A 6522-nucleotide genomic window follows, 5' to 3' on the forward strand; every position below is an offset into this window, starting at 1 on the left:
GGCGTTGTTTCCAGCAGGAAGAAAGAACGGCCAAAAAGAAAGAAGCAGCAGCTCCTTTCTCTGCAGCTTCTCTCTCCGGACGCTCCGAGCGAACTCACCCCACACCCAGGTGTAGACAAAAGAGTAGCCAGGCCCGCCCCACTCCCCTTTTTGTCTTTCTTAAGTACAGCTATTTGTCCCCTAGCAACATGCATATGGGAGAAAATTCCTTTAACAGGAAAAAAAACTAAGACTAAACTAAAACCCCAACACTGTGTCATCCTAAGATCCGATTTCTGCCCAGTGGAAGGAAACTTATCTGACCAAATATAGGTGTCTATTTTACAATGAGATAATTGATATCTGAAGAGCTATTTCTGCCCATTATCTGAAAGAAGAGCCCAGGACGGCTTGAAAGTCCACAGACATCTACACTTCATCTGTTGAAGATGCCTTTCAAAGGCCATGTCTGAGACTAAGCTCTTATCCGGGCACATGGAAATACACATCAATACAAAAACCCTCAGGAGTCCGCAGCTTGGAGCCCTGTTCCAGCTGGCTCCTGTACACACAGTCTGATAGATAAATCAAAAAGTTAAAACAAAGCATGAGAAAAAGACAATTTTATTAACCTTCACTGCCAGAAGAAGCTAAACATGCTGATTCTCTGTGTTGGTCGTGTTCCTTTTAGTATGGGATCTCACAACTCACTCTGTGACCTTGGGTACACACCAACCACCCCATGGCCTCTGCAGAGCAGCCTTTCAGCCAGAATGAGAGTCCCCACCTTGTATCAGTCTGACTCCCTAGCTGAGTAATTTTGCCAGCATTCACATTCTATTAAGAAACACCTTTTTATTGTTTCATCCTTGATTAAATTGCCTTGGACATATATTAATATGTACTTTGGAGAAGGTTTAATTTTAAGGGATTAAATTTTACAAATCCCTCTTTCTGTAAATCAGCAGCTTCCCCTTCAAGAAAAGCAAACACACAGTTTAGAAATCACAGCATTTGAGGGGTAGTTATAATTACAGTTTAGCATTTTAGTAGTCTCACTAAGAAACGCTAATAAGACCACAAACTTCAGTGGAGCTCCAACAGTCTGATCCCGTGCTGCAGGGCTCTGCACTACTTAGTGCAGATATGTCATTATGGTCTTACCAGTAGTGCTGCAGAATAGTGCATTAAAGTGGTAAAATTAAGGAATAACCCCTCTAATGATCAAGGTAATTCAGATTGCTGCAGTGAATATAGAATCTGAACGTGCACAGGAATCTCATATGCAATAGAACATTGTTCACTAAGTTTTACAGAGTTTCCTTTGGCCACAACCCTCCATGTGGTGGCAGCTAAGAGGATAGTCTTTACTGACATAAGACAGTGCCCAGGAGGGGTACTGAAGAGTTACTGCCCTTTGCTTCCAGAGGGAAACTGCTGGGGAATAAGAGACAGCAGTCCTTCAGTACTGGAACTCGAGTCCAGTCTCTCATCAAAAATGCTGGTTTCCAAAGCATTTCATGACCCTCCTAGTGGTAAGCTAAGCCTGGCAAGGTCTGAGCATGATCCAACACCTTGCTTTGATCCGTGAAATGCTAATTTTCATCTCAAGGCAACAGTTTCAAAGTTCATGCTGTTGCTAATGATTGCTTTGATGTAATTAACAGTGCTAGATTGACTCAAAATGCCAATTTATTCACATTTTTCTGAAGAGCTGGAAAGCTTTTCTGTTTATTTCAGCTATATCTGCTGGTCTAATAAAAGATAATATTCTTCTCTAAGACTTTGTATCCATAGACCCTAATTGCCAAGTGAAATCTTCATCATTAGAGACATTCAAAATTTAGCTGGACAAGGTGATCCACCTTTGAATACGGCCTTGCTTTGAGCAGGAAGTTGAACTAATTAGTATTCAGAAACCCCTTCCAACCTATATTAATCTGTGAGTTTATAAGGTTTAAACCTAGGTAGGTTTCAAATCTGTCCTTTTTAAGTCTTTGTGTTGAAGGATATGGACAAAGATTTTGATTCTGGTAGTAGCTTGATCAGTTTAAAAAAGGCAGATTCTCAGCAAGGTGTGAGGAAATATGAAGCAACATGAGTTGAATTGCCAAGGATACTGCAAGGTTACCTTTAACTGCCTTGGGCTTCCTAAAGGGAGGATGACTTTCCAACTGAAGACAGTTTTCTGCAGGTCTGACAGTTCTGCCCTCAACGAAAAGAGTTCAATAGAGAAACTCAGGGTAATAGATGCATTCAGTCTAAAGAATATATATTAAATGCATATGTACAGTGGGATATACAGCAGCATGGCTTGAAGAGGTATATATGTGCAATAAGGCCTCTCCCTCACACTAGAAACAGATTTGGGTACAGAAGGCAGTGCTGTCACTTCTCACGCCTGTATTACATGCATGCACATTTGGGGGTGGTGGCTGGACAGAGAGAAAGAACTTTATCAGAGGAATGAGCAGAGCTTTATCTTTACAGAGGATGACATACACTGTCTTTACCTGCAACACATATTCAAATTTTCACAACAGAAAATTAAACAACATAAGTTACATTTGAAAGGAATTTGTAGTCAATTTCAAATAGGAGCTTTCTAAACTGCTAATAAATCTTTTACATGTTTGGAGTTGAAAGGGAGCTTTCATTTTCTGCAAGTATTTTTCAGTGTAGTACTGTGTGTTTATGATATCCATATCATATTTAGCATTCACTTTAATGGATCAAATATTTCCTTAATTGAAAAACAACTCCAGTGCAGCAAGGGTAGTTGAGATTTTTACTTGAACTAATGTTTTACTTCATCTAAAATTAATGATGACTAGTGGGGGCTTTTTCATATAGTAGAGCTTAATTAAAAACGATGCAGTGATTTGGGTTATTCTCCATGGCCCCAATTCTGCAAATTCTGCAACAAGAGACTATCTTTATGCAAGACATGTTTTATGCTAAGTTCTACAGAGATATTCAAGGATATAAAAAGGCTCAGAAGAAGTGGTTTTAAAATTAAGATATATACAGACCTGTTCCTGTGCTGAGGATTTTCTGTAGCATCCACAGTGCTCTTACTGAACATCTACCTGCTCAGCATCAGTTAGAGTCTGTATTCTTAGTTCATAGAAAGAAAACAAAACCTCATGACTCCAGCAAGGATAGGAGTTGAGAAGGGGGAATCAATGGATTAATTTTTGTTAACTAAGATTAATTGATACTTGTGGCTTTGATTTAAATTAAAATAACAAGATGAAATTCAACCACTGCTGCCAACACAGGAGCTTATGAAGCCAAGACGATTTCACTGAGCTCACACTCCAACTTCCTTATGGGAATAAAAAAACCCCCAAAAAATCTAACATTAGACATTTGCAGATCTTGGCTCACATCTTCTGTAGCACAAATCATTTTGGCCTAGAGTTTATTGGATGCAATATGTTTCCCGACACTGTGTAGGTGATGGGAGTTACAAAAAAATTTACATTTGACAATATGAGCTGTCAAAGAGTATCAGTTTCAAAATTTTGTCCATAAACTATGGTGGGATTTACTGGGTGGATTCATCTGATGAGGATATTAGGAATTTTTTAGGTCAATCAGTAACGATCGATTTGCTGAGGCACTTCTAGCAGTCTGTCTCATAAACAGAGCCCAATGTTGAATCCCATTGGTGTAGATTTATGAGCTCTGAGCTAGAAGGATGAGCCAGTGCCACTCTACTGAGTCTTACTAGTTGGGCATGGTCAACCATAACTTTATCTGGATCGGTAAAGAGGAGACAGCCCCTGTAAAACACTCAAGAGACCAGGCACAGTTAGTACAACTGTGGACCTAGCAGTGCTGGAGGTTTGAGGTTTTGTATGTCAACTCCCTTCCTGGTTTTCTGTACAGACATGGTGATGAGAGGGAACTGTTTAACTGAATGATTAAAAAATGCTCCTGATTATATCTTTTGAACTCATAAAACAGGAAACATGATTGAGTCCCTTCTTAACTTTAAGACAAAGACCTGTCCAACATATTCTTTTCATTCATAGTGCTTTTTAAAATTTAGGCACCTTGCACACCCTTTATTCAGAAATCACTCATGTAGCCTACTTCTGAGTCAATGAAAGTGCTTGCATGAGCTACTGATCAAGAGAAATGATCGAAGAACATTTTAAAAGTCTAATTTATTTACACTTTACCTTTAAAAAGATCTAGTTTGTGCCTTTGTATTCATTAATACTTAAAAAATTAGCTGAAATATTATGTAAAATAATGGCTAGTAGTTCTGTCTATGAAGTTTATTGCTCTAGCACACTGATAATATTAATATCTCGGGGAGTATTACAGTTAAAATGTATTCATTCAGCAATATTCAAGCAATGAACATTTATTGGTTAAATAACTAAATGAAGTTCAAATATGTAATTTCACTTATTTACATTTTTTCCACACAGCTGCTCCAAAAGAGAGTGAAATAACAGATTTCTATTGAGAAGCAACTGATTTCATTTTACAAGCAGAATATATGAATCTGAACAAGCACAAGTTTTTAAGACAGAAACATGTAAGAGGGTTTTACCAGTCTAGAAATCTGTTACATGAGATAATTTGTCTACAGTGGCATGGAAATCTCCCTCCAAGGGATGTCTTGCTTTTGAGTAGGTCTCCACTGTACTTTAACTAAAAAAATCCACACAACAAGGACTTAAAAGTGAAAAAACCAGTCACTTTATGTTTTGGACACTAACTGACATCTGAAAAGATATCTCACAGCTAAAATAATAATTTTTTAATTTATCTTCTACTTCTCATTTTCAGTAGGTTTCACATATGGTCCCCATCCTTAAAAAAATAAGCTTTGCCTCCAGTCTATGTAGACAGTACTGTTTAGATTCCTCTTCCAAGGTACATATTTAGCTTCATGGGGGTCCTAAGAAAATAAAGGAAGCTCTTACTAGCCTGTGGCATTAGGTATTCCAGGAGCCTCTTGTGCAGTTTGCTTTGTTCCTAACAGCTCCCGTGGAGTCAATTTAAGCACTGAGCCTACTCAGGCTATGAAGCATATGGGTAATTTATATTAATGCTAATGTGAGACATTCATGCATCAGGGAAACATATCTTCATGTTTTTAACTTTCCATTTGCTTTCACTCTCCAGGAAGAATTTGAAAGGATTTTGACTTTGTGGGAAAAATTAACACTGACTGAAGATGCATTTTATTCTTTAGAAATGTTTTTCTAGTACTTTTTTTTTTTCTCATGGGGCAGTTGTGTTCAGTCTGTCCACTTCTCTTTTTCCCTCTTTTACTGTGATTAGTTGTAACTAATCATCCTAATTGGTAGATGTTGTAGCCTAATCCAGACTCTGTTTCACCAACTCCTTTAGAAAGTGAGTGAATGGGGAAAAAAACCAAAAACAAACTACGGAGTCTTCCTGAATTGATTTTTTTGTGGGAAAGGTAAAAACGAGGACCCAGGACCAGAGACCAAAGCTGTAGCTACGCTCTCCACTGGACCAAAGTTATGTCAGTCCTTGTTTGTTACAGCGGGGATTACTGTAACACGCATATATCAAACCAGGAGTCCCGTGGAAAAGAGGTATATATGGACAGATTCGTGGTAGATGTTTCAGAGAGATGTTTATTTCTCCAGCCGCATGGCCGGGGCTCTGCTCAGGAACTCCTCAGTCACAGGACCCCAGGGTCCTTGCCCGCGCAGGGAACACAAACCAACCAATGGGAACGAGGCTGAGCAGGGACAGGGAAGCCCCGTGTCTGTGCCCTCAGGGCCCCTCTCCCAGGGCTACACGGCGGGGGAGGGACCCCAAAATCTCACCAGTTTTATTTTAATAAAAGGGTAATGAAAACAACTGGATAAACATAACAAGAACAGTTTCAAGACAAAACAAGCCACCCTCCTGACTCTTTAAATGTCCAAACAGATTCTGTGGAACATCTTAGGGCTGACAGAAGGGAGACAGAACTCTCCGGGCATGCTTTGTGGGGAAACTGAGGCAGGAGAGGGTTTAATTTCTTCCCTCCCCCTTTTCATCCCCCCCTCGGCATCGGAGAGGAATTGTAGGGAAGGGGAATTGTATAGGGAAGCCATGGGGTGAAAAACGGATTACGAATAAACTGGGGATAGGGTAAACTTAGGAAGGGGCTCATATTGGGTATAGGGTAAAAGAGGAAAATAGGCTGTGGGTAGGGAAATTGCTGGGATGGATATTGTTTATAATTTTGTGCATAACAGCTGCCTTTGACTGGAATACCTCCAGGCCCAGTAACATTTGCTGCTTGTAAACCCTTCTTTTCTTGCACTATATCAAATTGTACAACTTCCCCATCTCCTACACTTTGCAGGTAATTTTTAGGGTTATTCCTTTTAATGGCAGTTCTATGGATGAATAGATCTTCCCCTGTATCATCTCGTATTATAAATCCATAGTTGTTTTTTACATTGTACCATTTCACAGTTCCTGTGATTTTCATTGCTACAACTTCTCCTATCACGTGCTTGTGTGTTTGTCGTGGGTGCTGGTCCCGTGCGGCTG

The sequence above is a fragment of the Corvus brachyrhynchos genome, unplaced genomic scaffold (genome assembly GCF_000691975.1).
Source record: "Corvus brachyrhynchos isolate BGI_N302 unplaced genomic scaffold, ASM69197v1 scaffold80, whole genome shotgun sequence".
Taxonomy (NCBI): domain Eukaryota; kingdom Metazoa; phylum Chordata; class Aves; order Passeriformes; family Corvidae; genus Corvus; species Corvus brachyrhynchos.